Source organism: Ptychodera flava, chromosome 4 (genome assembly GCF_041260155.1).
Source record: "Ptychodera flava strain L36383 chromosome 4, AS_Pfla_20210202, whole genome shotgun sequence".
NCBI classification, from domain to species: domain Eukaryota; kingdom Metazoa; phylum Hemichordata; class Enteropneusta; family Ptychoderidae; genus Ptychodera; species Ptychodera flava.
The window spans coordinates 33,622,268-33,637,685 of record NC_091931.1 but is presented as its reverse complement, the minus strand read 5'-3'; positions in this window follow the sequence as shown (position 1 = coordinate 33,637,685).

Below are 15,418 nucleotides of genomic sequence, written 5' to 3'. Positions count from 1 at the left end.
AGGATAAAAGATGGCCGTCAAGTTTGAAACGTACATTTTTTGGCATTTTAGCTTATTTATATGTAATTTAGGGGGTTGCACGCTGTAGGGATAGAGTCGCCATTGAGTCACGGACATAGTCACCCAAACATGCAAACCTTTCTAACTCCATGACCAGACCGAGTACGCCCATATTTTTTTTAAGAAACATATTTTCTCTATATTCAATATTCAAGTTTTCTAATTGAGATGATAATTAAAGTCTTGAGATGTAAAAAACTGTAAAAAGGATGTTTCAGGAAAAGCAAAATGATCGTGCAAATAAGTAAGAAAACCCGCTTATTTGCACGATGATCGTGTCTATAAGAAGCATTTTCCGCCTATTTGCACGATGATCGTGCAAATAAGCGGAAAATACTTCTTATAGACACGATCATCGTGTGGATTATCCGTTTGTTTTTCTTATCTACACGATGATCGTGTCGGTATGTGTTGTTCTTTATCAAAACGATGAAATTTATCGTGTAACGTGCTGACCCAAAGTGTACGGACCTAACGTGTCTAAAATGTCTAACGTGTATGTCCAGATAAGTCGAATGGTACCATATGTCAATCGTGCAGTCATGATATACACGTTAGACACTTTAGACACCATAGGTGCATCCATGTTTGGCGTGCACGATACACGATAGGTTTGCACGATTGGCATGATAGAATAGGACTTATTTGTATGCCCTAAAATGCAATACATGTTAGACATAGGTTCTTTAACGTTAGGTCTGCACGATACACGATAGGTTTGCGTGTTTGGCATTTTAGGCACGTTAGTTCCAACCTGGCATACATGTTAGACATTTTAGAAACGATTGGTGCGGATATGTTGGGTCTGCACGATACACGATAGGTTTGCAAGTTTGGCTTTTTTGGTCACGTTAGTTCAGCTGTTCGTTCCGACCTAACATGTCAAACATGCACTACTAAAATGTAAAAATGTCTAAAATGAAAAAATCCCGACTTCTGGCCATGGATGGAACAGTGACGGCATAACAATTGGGGAGAGTCACTTTTCTCAGAATCATTTTGAAAAAATTTACCCTCCCTCCCTATAATTTTTTTCAGTCCCTTACCGGCCAGCAAATGTTGAATCACAGTCACGTGTGTCTATTCCGCTCTCAGACTATGCGCTCCATAGACGTATGTACACATGCCTCAGGCATATATGTACACACGTCTATGGGCGCATAGTCCGAGATCGGAATAGATCACACGTGACTGTGGTTGAATTCGTGAACACATATATCACAGGTCACCACTTTATGCACATACAAGGCGTCTATTAAATGTGATTTAACACTGAAGATGAATCGATAAAGTCAATTAGAGTGAAAATGCGCCTATTTCTTGCTTAACATGCTATCGTGCATCGTGAACTTTGGCTCTGGGCTCGCAGGCGTGCTGTTTTCTGGGTAGTTTTTATAAGTGTAGTTTATTCTACGTTTCGACGTTCTCTTCCGTAGCCTAATCACCTACGGAAGAGAACGTCGAAACGTAGAATAACTACACTTATACGTTATAGAAACTACCCAGAAAACAGCACGCCTTTGGCTCTGGGCTCGCAGCACGCGGCGCGTGGCATGTGGCACGTGAATTAGGCTTACCCTTCTTTTTTGTAGTTTGGAAAAGTGTAGTTTATGCTACGTTCCGACCTTCTCTGGGGGTGTACAAAACGAAGACCGAAGACCGAAGACCGAAGACCGAAGACCTTTGATGCACTCTAACCGGCAAGGACGGATCGAATGTTATAATATTTATAGTACGCAGTAATTATGCTGTTTCGGACATAATACAAGCCAAAGTCTATCACATCGGAGTCAAACTGAAACACTCGCCTGCGCGACTTGATCGATGGCGGCTAACATTTCAAACACAATACACGAAGTTCAACTGAAATTAAGCCAATACAGCGAAATATGGCCCTTAAATACCGGATATATCATGTCTTTGATTTGTACTTTTGACTTTGACAGATACGGCAAGCCGCTATAATATAGTATTGGTTTCGGATTTCAATTCTCAAATAGGCGCAACTATTTTAAGTTTTAATGTTTCATATGGCCATTTTTGATATAGTTGTGGATGAGCAACTCTCTCCTTGACCAATTGAAATAATCCCGACGAAATATGAACGATTATTACGAGAGATATGCCAGGGTCTTCGTTTTGTACATTTGGACTTGAAAAACGCCAAAAATTAGTAGGTTTTTCAAAATTACTCCGAAAATATACGTCCAAATTTTGTTTTTGGCACGGAATTGACTTCCTCCCACTATTCTTCACAAATTAAACTAATACCGACGAAATATGGCCCTTAAATACCGGAGATATCAAGGGTCTTCGTTTTGTACTTTTTGTCTTTGACAGATACGGCAAATCGCTACTATTCGTTTCGGATTCAGATTCTCAAATAAACGCAATTTTTTAAGGTTTTAATGTTCAATATTGCCATTTTCGATATACTTGTGGATTACTAACTCCCTCCTCGACCAATTGAAACAATCCCGATGAAATATGGACGATTCTTACGAAAGATATGCCAGGGTCTTCGTTTTGTACATTTTTACTTGAAAAACGCAAAAAATTAGTGGTTTTTTTTTTAATTACTCCAAAAATATACGTCCAATTTTTGTTTTTGGCACGGAATTGACTTCATCCGCTATTCTTTACAAATTAACTAATACCGACGAAATATGGCCCTTCAAGACCGGAGATATAAAGGGTTTTCGTTTTGTACTTTTGACTTTACAGATACGGCAAGTATCAAATGTACAAAACGAAGACCCTGGCATATCTTTCGTAATAATCGCCCATATTTCGTCGGGATTATTTAAATTGGGCGAGGAGGGAGTTAGTCATCCACAAGTATATGAAAAATGGCAATATTGAATTTAACATTAAAACCTAAAAAAATTGCGTTTATTTGAGAATCGGAATCCGAAACGAATAGTGGCGATTTGCCGTAGTTGTCAAAGTCAAAAGTACAAAACGAAGACCCTTGATATATCCGGTATTTGAGGGCCATATTTCGTCAGTATTGGTTTAATTTGTGAAGAACAGTGGGAGGAAGTCAATTCCGTGCCAAAAACAAAATTTGGACGTATATTTTTGGAGTAATTTTGAAAAAACTACTAATTTTTGGCGTTTTTCAAGTCCAAGTGTACAAAACGAAGACCCTGGCATATCTTTCGTAATTATCGTCCATATTTCGTCGGGATTGTTTCAATTGGTCAAGGAGAGAGTTATTCATCCACAACTATATCAAAAATGGCCATATGAAACATTAAAACTTAAAATAGTTGCGCCTATTTGAGAATTACAATCCGAAACCAATACTAGCGGCTTGTCGTATCTGTCAGAGTCAAAAGTACAAATGAGAGACATGATATATCCGGTATTTAAAGCCGCACTTTTCAATCCCAGGTTCTCGCATTAGTGGAGTTCTCCTCCCAGTCAAACACATGGCCAGTACGATGTTTGATTTCTATTACATTAATTACACAAACTGATTTCAATCTTTTGTCAGCTTTTGCTAATCCTGCAAATAGAGCTTATATAACCGTTTGATTGACAGTCGGTTCAAACTGCCAACGGTCATTTATTCCCCAGCACCACACTCGTTTTTCCTTAAAAACGTCTTTCCGTCACGTTAGAATTTGAATGTAACCACAGGGTTCGATCCGCAGCAGCTTCGTGCTGACCGCTTGGCAGTCTGTCAGCGTTTTGCGGTCCGAAAAAACTAAAAAGTTGCATTTTCTGGAGCGTGTGCCCTCATGTTGCCTGTTTGGTGTCCACTAACACAATGAACGTCACCATAGGTTGGCGCCCTTTTAAAGGGAGGCTCCGCCTTTAAGGGCCATATAATATTCCGCTGGATTGGCTTAATGCAGTTGAACTTCCGTCATCGTGTATTGTGTTTGAAATGTTAGCCGCCATCGTTATCAAGTCGCGCAGGCGAGCGTTCAGGTTGACTCCGATGTGATAGTAATTTGGCTTGTATTATGTCTGAAACAGCGTAATTACTGCGTACTAAATACTATAACGTTCGATCCGTCCTTGCCGGTTAGAGTGCATCGTGCTTTTAATCCAAATTCAGGGGTCTTCGTATGGTGTCCAATCCATGCCAAAATTACTACTTTGATTTTACAACACAACATGCCATTCCGAATTCTATTTTACAATTCAACATGCTATTTCACAACTCAACATGCATTTGACAACACAACATGCAATCCGTGGCACTTTGCGGCCACTCCATTTCCTAATTTAGGTATTCCATTAGAAAATAGAAATTAGGCTAATAATCAATTTTTAAACGTTTCTTCACGTTGATGAAGCGCATTTTGGTCCTTTTCGAAATGAACAAGTTTTCAACAGTGGTGAAATTATGATAAATTGGTAAAAACCCTTGTGAGAATGGTACTTTGCGGCCAATCAGTATTTCATTTACAAACGTCATCGTCAATGCTAGTTATCTTAGAAACGTGCCTATTTTCATTTATGTTAGGTAACTCTGTGCAGTGCGGTGTTTACCTTTCAAAACTGCAAGTGGGAATTGGCGACTGCAACCTAATTTCCAATTTGCCATTTTCCGATTTCCTATTAGAGTTTGGGTGTGGTCTATGCTAAGGAGAGGCGGAGCATGAGATGAGTTATCATGGCATCTAAATTGATACATGTTAGCTGTGGAAATGCAGCTATCTGTTGGTGGGGTAGCGTGCGTCACTATGCGGGTCATACCCCGCCATGGCGTGGTTGACTTTTTTATGACCCGCATAGCGACACGCTATCCCGTCCACAGCTAGATACATGTCTGAGTATTCCCGTGAATATTACGATTAGTCTAAACATAATTCAGTTTGCTGCCTAATTATGAATCAGCCTGTTCTTGTACGTTTTTGGAAGTAGAAAGGATTGTCAATCCTTTCAGACATGATTTAATTATTCATTTTCTCCACCGATTTAGCATTGCATGCCCATACAACTACTCCAGTGGCTAAATTAGATTGTATCCAGCCACAGGAAGTTGTCCGATCCAGAAATATCATGCCGATCAAGATAGTCAACATCGAGACAGTTAAAGGGGAAGTTCACCAAGGATGATTTTTACATATGTGGTAGCTCTGTGGTCATTTACCCCAGAAAAGCTATTTTCATCATTTATAACTCGCCCGATTTTCTACGAAAATGATAAAAATAGTACAGGAAGTTGCCCATGTAATTTGAATCATGGGAAAAAAGCCCCAAGCTTGGAGCTTGCATCATGTGATATGGAAGGGACCATCTTCTGATGGGTATGGCCCCACACATTGTCCACTCACAGTAATACAGTAGTTAAAGCAACACAAAATCTGACAGTGGACAGTTTATTATAAGTGGTTCACCGTTTATGCAAGGATACTCAGTATAAACAAAAGTTATGCAAATACGCACAGCCTGGTTTAAGCATGGGTGAGTGGACAATGCCATACCCATGGGAAAATGGTGCCTTCCATATCACATGATACAAGCTCCAAGCTTGGCGCTTTTTTCCCATGATTCAAATTACATGGGCAACTTCCTGTACTATTTCTATCGTTTTTTGTAAAAATCGTGCAAGTTATAAATGGCGAAAATAGCTTTTCCGGGGTAAGTGACCACAAAGCTAGCACATATGTAAAAATCATCCTTGGTGAACTTCCCCTTTAAGTTGTTCAACCTCAGTTCAACGTTCAACCGCTGGTTTTCGAAATTGAGTTGCCAACACAGAGCTGTGATCATCTGCTGAGCGGTAACATCAGCCGACCACCAAAAAATCAACTCTACTAAAGTTCATGAAGTTGGAATATTGTCTGGCGGGAGGTCAGACTTGTAGTCAAAACAAATGACACCACCACCAGATCCAAACACTCCACGCTTGCTGATATGCACGCATTCTCATGTTACCTTGTTAAATAAAACATAATTCTCAGACGAAGATGTCGCATTACAATTTAATTTACATGTGATCTATGTACAGTGTCTCAGAGCGGTTGATTCCACAGGCTCTTGATTCAATGCAGGCGAACCGCCAGCCGTCACTGATACAATTATAGCATCTGTGACGGCTGGCCTGCATTAGAGACTGTGGCTGATTCGCTTATACCTCTGCATGGCTAGGCTGTGTGTAACCGGCTTTATATGTGGTGGGAGGCCGTATAAAGCCAGTAACACACAGCCCTGCCATGCAGAGCTAATTCGCTTATAACTTTCACTTTTGACCATGCTTGCCACAGGCACCGCCGTAGTTGACAGCACTTTTCAACTACGTCGGCGCCTGTAATGCTTGCGGCGCGCACACCCACTGAGCTATGTAATTTTGGTATGGGACAGGTCTAGCCAAGGAAAGATAAGTAGCAAAAAATTTAACCATGGAGCTAGAAACGGACAAGCTCCATGGTTTAACAAAACATTCAACGCGCAGAGTATGTCACAAACTTTTGTTATTTGTTGGGTATCCCTCTGTACAAACACCGTGAAATTCGCTGCACTGCTGATGACCCCCTGATGACCATTCATCATGTTGCTACCTACTATTTGGTTGGAGGGAGAAAGCACATTTGACAGCGACCGAAAATTCAATTCAGTTAAAAAACATTGACACAGAAAAGTATAACTTTGTTGAAATATCTAAGTGATATGTCAATCGCTGTATGGTTCAATTTGATTGGCTGTTTCGAGATGTCCATCATTTACGTCAGGGGGAATTCCAATAGACCACGCCTAAACTCAAATAGAAATTAGGATTTTGGATTGAATTTGCACGTTTACTTGACAACGTGGCATATGGCCATGCGGACATCAATAAATTGAAATGTGATTGACAAAAGACTTTTGGAAACTTAAAAAGGAAAAAAAATAGTATTAGTTAAAACAGAATTTTGAAAAACATAGGATTTTCAATTATCGAATGAAGCTTTCCAAGCAAAATTCTGATTGGCCACAATGTACCATCCTGACAAGGCTTTTTACTTATTTCTCACTCTCTAACTTTAGGCAAAATCTAATATATTTAGAAAAGGGCCAAATGCGCTTCATCTGCTCGCCTAAAATATTTGAAATTTGATAATTACCCTTCATTCTAATTTTTAATTGAATACCTCAATTAGAAAATGGAGTGGCCGCAAAGTGCCACGGATTACATGCACTTCCAAATCCTATTTTACAACTCAACATGCTCTTCCCAATTTCATTTGACAACACATCATGGACTTCCAAATCCTATTTTACAACTCAACATGCTCTTCCCAATTTCATTTGACAATTCAACATGCTATTTCACAACTCAACATGCTATTTGACAACACATCATGCCATTCCAAATCCTATTTTACAACTCAACATGCTCTTCCCAATTTCATTTGACAACACATCATGCACTTCCAAATCCTATTTTACAACTCAACATGCTCTTCCAATTTCATTTGACAATTCAACATGCTATTTCACAACTCAACATGCTATTTGACAACACATCATGGACTTCCAAATCCTATTTTACAACTCAACATGCTCTTCCCAATTTCATTTGACAACACATCATGGACTTCCAAATCCTATTTTACAACTCAACATGCTCTTCCCAATTTCATTTGACAATTCAACATGCTATTTCACAACTCAACATGCTATTTGACAACACATCATGCACTTCCAAATCCTATTTTACAACTCCACATGCTCTTCCCAATTTCATTTGACAACACATCATGGACTTCCAAATCCTATTTTACAACTCAACATGCTCTTCCCAATTTCATTTGACAATTCAACATGCTATTTCACAACTCAACATGCTATTTGACAACACATCATGCACTTCCAAATCCTATTTTACAACTCAACATGCTCTTCCCAATTTCATTTGACAACACATCATGGACTTCCAAATCCTATTTTACAACTCAACATGCTCTTCCCAATTTCATTTGACAATTCAACATGCTATTTCACAACTCAACATGCTATTTGACAACACATCATGGACTTCCAAATCCTATTTTACAACTCAACATGCTCTTCCCAATTTCATTTGACAACACATCATGGACTTCCAAATCCTATTTTACAACTCAACATCCCATTCTAAAGCTAGCTCTGCGGAGCAGGGCAGTGTTACTGGCTATCGAACAAGATTCAAAATGGCGGACGCGAAATGGTCCCTCGCACAGAGAGAGAAATGCGAACTTTGCACAAGTCTAAAAACGCAGCTTAGTACATTGTGTATCTAAACAAAATGAGCGTGCTCGAAAACTAGGATCAATCACGATTATAAATTAAAAATTGGCTGTTTTTGGAAAAGAAACTGCGCGCTGCAATCAGCAGTTTTGTCTATTGTGCACCGTACGTGGGAGGCTTATCGTGAAAGACCGAGATTTACTATATGGTGCATCTGATACGGATATGGTCCCATCGCATAGAGAGATGAAAATAGGCTTTGTCTAAGTTTCGAAAGCACAGCTTAGCTCATCGTGCATCTAGACAAGTTGAGCGTGCTCAAAATAGTAGATCGATCACGATTTGGGTGAAAAAAAACGATTGTTTTCGGTGGAGAAACTGCGCGTTGCAACCAGTGGTTGGTTTTGCCTATGGCGGTCAGCAAGGCTGTGGTGGGAGGCCTTTAGCCGGCAAGGGGTGGACCATTGGGGAGTGGAAAATTTTCGAAAAAAAAATTCCCCACAAATTTCAATAAAAATGATCAGCCAAAGAAACTTGAGAAAAACGATGACGCACTTAGGTAAAAGGAAAAAAAATCCGTCAAAAGTTACTTCTGAAACATTTTTATTTTAGTCTGCATCAGATATACTAGGATTCTTTGGCCAAGAAGGGGGGGGGGGAGGGGAGATCTGAAGGGTATAATCGTGGCCAGTAAATGAAGTAACTTTTTTTATTTTATAACTTTTTGTTCTGTTCATCATATGTTTTTCTTTCACTGAAGTTTGGCATCATAAAGTAATTCGAGATATAAGATAATATAAAAATCATATCTGTGATATCGATTGTTAACAACTGTATTGTGGGTCTTTACACTATGATTAATTAACAAGAATTCAACAATCCAGGCAGCTTGCATCGGTACATAAAATGGGAAATATTCACCAACCATATGACAAACAATCACTTTCTTTGTATTTCACTATTCAACGAAACTGATTTCCATTGTAATGTTCTAAACTTTATTTTACAATTAAACATTACAAATCCGTATTTTTCTTTTCAAAATTTCATTTGTACACTTGTCTTGACGGTTGAATACCGTGCGTGTGAAATGCAATAGTGCAGAAGAATACGGATAGCGACATTACAGCCATGACAACTGACAACTAAGCCTCAGCAAGCGGAGATGTAAAATACGAATATGGGGCCAGACAAGGGTCAAAGCTCTGTTGGAACGGACTTCGCGAGAAAGACTGTGTGGATAACAACCGATAGAGGTCGCTGTAATCATTAATCATAGTGTAAAGACCCACAATACAGTTGTTAACAATCGATATCACAGATAAGATTTTTACATTATCTTATATCTCGAATTACTTTACGATGCCAAACTTCAGTGAAAGAAAAAATATGATACAGAACAAAAAGTTATAAAATAAAAAAGTTACTTCATTTACTGGCCACGATCATACCTTTCAGATCTCCCCTCCCCCCCCCCCCTCTTGGCCAAAGAATCGTAGTATATCTGATGCAGACTGAAATAAAAATGTTTCAGAAAGTAACTTTTGACGGATTTTTTTTCCTTTACCAAAGTGCGTCATCTGTTTTTCTCAAGTTTCTTTGGCTGATTATTTTATTGAAATTTGTGGGGAATTTTTTTTTCGAAAATTTTCCACTCCCCAATGGTCCACCCCTTGCCGGCTAAAGGCCTCCCACCACAGCCCTGCTGACCGCCATAGGCAAAACCAACCACTGGTTGCAACGCGCAGTCTCTCCACAGTCGTTTGGAGAGCTATTCAGCGCTGGGACTATTCGCCCCATAGACGAGTGTACAGAAGCGAGGGGTATTTCTCGCTTCTGCACACTCGTCTATGGGGCGAATAGTCCCAGCGCTGAATAGCTCTCCAAACGACTGTGGTCTCTCCACCGAAAACTCGGTTATTTTCACCCAAAATCGTGATCGATCTCCTATTTGAGCACGCTCAACTTGTCTAGATGCACGATGAGCTAAGCTGTGCTTTTGAACTTACACAAAGCCTATTTTCATCTCTCTATATGCGATGGGACCATATCCGTATCAGATGCGCCATATAGTAAATCTCGGTCTTTCACGATAAGCCTCCACGCACGGTGCACAATAGAAAAACTGCTGATTGCAGCGCGCAGTTTCTTTTCCAAAAACAGCCAATTTTTAATTTATAACTGTGATCGATCCTAGTTTTCGAGCACGCTCATTTGTTTAGATACACAATGTACTAAGCTGCGTTTTTAGACTTGTGCAAAGTTCGCATTTCTCTCTCTGTGCGAGGGGACCATTTCGCGTCCGCCATTTTGAATCTTGTTCGATAGCCAGTAACACTGCCCTGCTCCGCAGAGCTAGCTTTAGAATGGGATGTTGAGTTGTAAAATAGGATTTGGAAGTCCATGATGTGTTGTCAAATAGCATGTTGAGTTGTGAAATAGCATGTTGAATTGTCAAATGAAATTGGGAAGAGCATGTTGAGTTGTAAAATAGATTTGGAAGTCCATGATGTGTTGTCAAATGAAATTGGGAAGAGCATGTTGAGTTGTAAAATAGGATTTGGAAGTCCATGATGTGTTGTCAAATGAAATTGGGAAGAGCATGTGGAGTTGTAAAATAGGATTTGGAAGTCCATGATGTGTTGTCAAATGAAATTGGGAAGAGCATGTTGAGTTGTAAAATAGGATTTGGAAGTGCATGATGTGTTGTCAAATAGCATGTTGAGTTGTGAAATAGCATGTTGAATTGTCAAATGAAATTGGGAAGAGCATGTTGAGTTGTAAAATAGGATTTGGAAGTCCATGATGTGTTGTCAAATGAAATTGGGAAGAGCATGTTGAGTTGTAAAATAGGATTTGGAAGTGCATGATGTGTTGTCAAATAGCATGTTGAGTTGTGAAATAGCATGTTGTGTTGTAAAATCAAAGTAGTAATTTTGGCATGGATTGGACACCATAGTCTTCGGTCTTCGGTCTTCGATCTTCGGTCTTCGGTCTTCGATCTTCGGTCTTCGTTTTGTATACCCCAGACATTCTCTTCCGTAGCCTTATCACCAGGGTGTGAAACAGAATTATCTGGCATGAGAGTGTTTTTTGGACAGTAGAGAGCCTTCCGCTTCCAACGAGGTAACTGACTGAAGGATTCGTGTTTATTTTTCGACTATAACGGGCAGGTTTCTTTGCAGGCCGGATAATTCAGTTTCACACCTTTTCACACTTCATATTTTTATGAATATATAATGAGAATGTTTGAACCAAATTTGAATGTTTTTTTATCGATACTGTCTGGTATTACTCAATGCTTTAGGGTCAGTCATACCGTCTTTTACACGTTCGTCAAGGAAGGACATGTTAAAGAAACTGCTGGCGTGTTATGTTTTGATTGGCGTGAAGCAGTGTTTCTGCCCTGAGAGCTCACAAAGTAACTATGGTTGCTATGCGACTGGCAGCATGATGCCATCTCGTCGCATTTTTCGCATAATCTCGTACAATCTCTGAAAAGTTTAACACCTTTGAAGCTCATTTTAATATGAAAAGGCCATAGTCTACGGAGACGACAATGGAACAAAAAGGCATGCCGCGTTGCTAGTCTGTTTTTCTATTTGTCTGTGATTAGACTAGGGTGGTTACAAACGGTTGTGTGTGCAAGAAATTGGATTTTGGAGTTTCACTGAAATGTTGATGGACTATACATGGTAGTCTATAAGAAAACTATGAATTATATTTTTACAATAAACTAAACTTAAAGCCCCCACTAAATTATCAGATTTATCTAATATAAATATTATGTACTTGATAAAATATTCAATGGAAAACAAAAGAATGACAAACTATTAATGAGCTATTGACACATTTGCTAATGCGAGAACCTGGGCCTGTGCTTTTGTAGATGTTTGACAGTTGATACAAATAAATAAAAAAGGGGAATTATAAAGTTCAGATGTTGACAACAATTATGACATTGGAATGTCACCTTAAAGTATTATTTCTCTTTTCATGGTACTAGTTAGATATGGGTAACTGTTCAGTATTTTCCCTTACAAACATAGCTATATCTCCTATATACAATAGGAATTGTTGATTCCCTCAGTGAGCTTGATTTCAACTTTGTAACCTTGATGAGCTGGGCTGTGTGGCTTTGGCTTCTGTTGTGGGGCTTTTGCGATGCCAAACAAAGGCATATCACTCAAGCCACGCAGCCCAGTGCCATTTAGGGAGCCTTCAGTAATTACAGGGGGAGTGGGCCAGGAGAACTTCTCGCACTCGTGTACCGTAAAATATGACCCTCCCCTATTCTCCTGTAAAAATGTGACCCTCCCCCTTGTCCGATGTTCTAAAACTCGACCCTCCCAACCACTGCAGTATTTTCCCCAGGAATAACTCAAACAGTATCAGCTAATTAACATAACAATTGGTTCAATTGTTATGTTAGTTAGGGACAAATTACAGAGGGGAGGGCTGGTGTTTTTGGAGGGACAGTCACAATTTATCACACAAGAATTTTTGAAGAGGTATGGTATTTCATACATTTGAGGGAGGGTGACCATATTTGTGCAACTGTAAGAATAGGCAAGATGTGGCTGATATAGTGCTTCATCCAAAAATATCAAATCATAAAACATGGAGTCTATCAGGCAGATTATTGACAATTTTCTTCACAAAACATGTTATATCTGTATATTATATGTTTGATAATGTATTTAAATGTACTTTGATTGAATATGGAAGCAAAATGTGCATTTGTGTACAAGACATTGATTTTAGGTTTTCATCTAAAATGTTGGTTCATCATAGATGGTAGTCTATGATGAAACTATGAAAAATTTTTTCCCAATACAAAAGTAGGTAAATCTTTGTATTTGTGTACACTTCATTATTGATATTAATGTCCTTGATTAGACTAGAGTGGTTACAAGTCCATGTGCAAGAAATTTGATTTTGGAATTCCACCAAAATGTTGATTCACTATACTTGGCGATCTATGATGAAACTATGAATACTGACTAAAAGTTAATGAAACGTCTTATAGATCACAGCCCAGATGTATACATACCAGAGCTGTTACTTTGTGGAAATGTATTTGGCAGGATCATGTCAATTAATAGCTAATTTGCATATTTGATGAATTTTCATAATTAGGGTGCTAAGTCAAGAAATACCCACTCAAATTTGATGAAACATGGTACAGATGCTGACATACCAGAGCTCTAACAGTATGCAAAGACAGTTAGCAGGATCATGTCATTTAATTGCTAATTTGCATATTTTTTGATTTTTTATAAGTAAGGAAATACGTGTAGAAATACGACAGCGAATTTCATGAAACTTGGTGTAGATGTTGATCCCAAAGTGTTGTAATAGCTAACAGAGACATTGAGCAGCCTCTTGAGCAGCTTCTAATTTCCATATTTAATGAACTTTCCTAATTAGTTTGCTATTTCCAGAAATATTGAACCAAATTTGATGAAACTTGGTACAGATGTTGATCTCAAAGGGTTGTAGTAGCATACAAAGATATTTTAATCATGTCGTGTCAATTAATTGCATATTTGCATATTTAATGATTTTTTATAATTAGGCTGATACGTCAAGATATACTTCTTCAGATTTGTTGAAACTTGGTATAGATGTTGAGCTCATCTTGCTTTAACTGTGTATGAGGACATTTATCAGTATCATGTTAATTCATTGCTAATTTGCATATTAAAGTACTTTTCCTTATTAATGTTATACGTCCAGAAATCCTGCATCAAATTTAATGAAACATGGTACAGATATTGATCTGCCAGTAATGTAAAACTGAATAGAGACATCCTGTTGATAAATTATTTATTGACTTATTTAATGACCTTTTGTGATCAGGGTGGTGCCCAAAATTGGTTGAATACAGAAACACTATTTGTAGTGAGAGATCTATATTCTGAATGACTACAATAAATCTGATGACACTTGTCCCAGAGTCTGTCTGATAGCTCAGTAAAAGCTTTGTGTTTTTCCGATTACTATATGTGTGTGTTTGTACCGTGTCTGTGTGTCATCTGCTCCATGCACACTGTGTTGTTTGGTCACGCACAGGATTGTAACATCTAAGTTGGTTGCCGTGACCAACTCTTTTGGGTTGGAATCAGTAGCCGACTGGTTTTGTGTGAGGCCTAGCAGCTAGGCGATGTTGCCGCGAAGTGTGTGGGGGTTCGAATCCCGTTTGGGTTATAGTAAAAAATATATTTATTTATTTATGTGCTACAGATGTTGAGCATACAAAGATTTACCAGTCAAGAAAGGCTTTTTAATTTTAGCAGTATCAATAGCTAATTATAGGAAGTCTCTTCTTTACCGAACATGAGGACATTTTTGGTTCACATCTGGTGTTCTGACTTTTTTATGTCAAGAGTCATTACTCAAACCTGCTTAGACCAGTTTCTTGCATATAATTGAATTTGACGTTTAAAAAGCCAGGACATGGCATACCTATTCTGTCAAACTTGGTAAAAGGTCATAACCCTATGCCACTACTCATTACAATCCAATCCAATAAGGGCATCAGTCACAGACAGGGCTTTGGTACCCGCATTCCTTGTTTTATGTGCATCATATTGACTTAAATTTTAGTCACTTCCAGTGACAAATTCCCAATTAAAAGGGGGGGGGGACTAAGTCATTGTCAATAACTTGTTTTATATTATTTTCAATTTATATCTCATGTTTGTCAGCTTTGATAAAGTCTATTGAGAAATATATCCCAAATTATGAAAGTTCATTAGATATGCAAATGAGTTATTTTATCTAAAATGGTAACACAACTTTTATGAATGTTATATCATAGTATCTCAAATGTAATTAGCATGTTTCATCATTTTTGATCAAGTCAATCCAGATAGATATCCCGAATTAGAAAAATTTCATTAAATATGCAAATTGGTAATAGCTGAAATAAAAATGCTTTGTAACTTTCGATAATGTTATATCACAGTGTCTTCAATGTACATTAAGTTTTGTAAACTTTGATCAAGTCTATTAAGATATATATCTCTGATTATATATCACTGTTATATTGTAGTATCTTCAATGTACACAGCAAGTTTCATCAACTTTTATAAAGTCAATCCAGATAAATATCTCCAATTAAGAAAGTTCATTAAATATGCAAATTAGCAATTAACTTTCAAAAAATGCCTTAAAGTATGTTGTA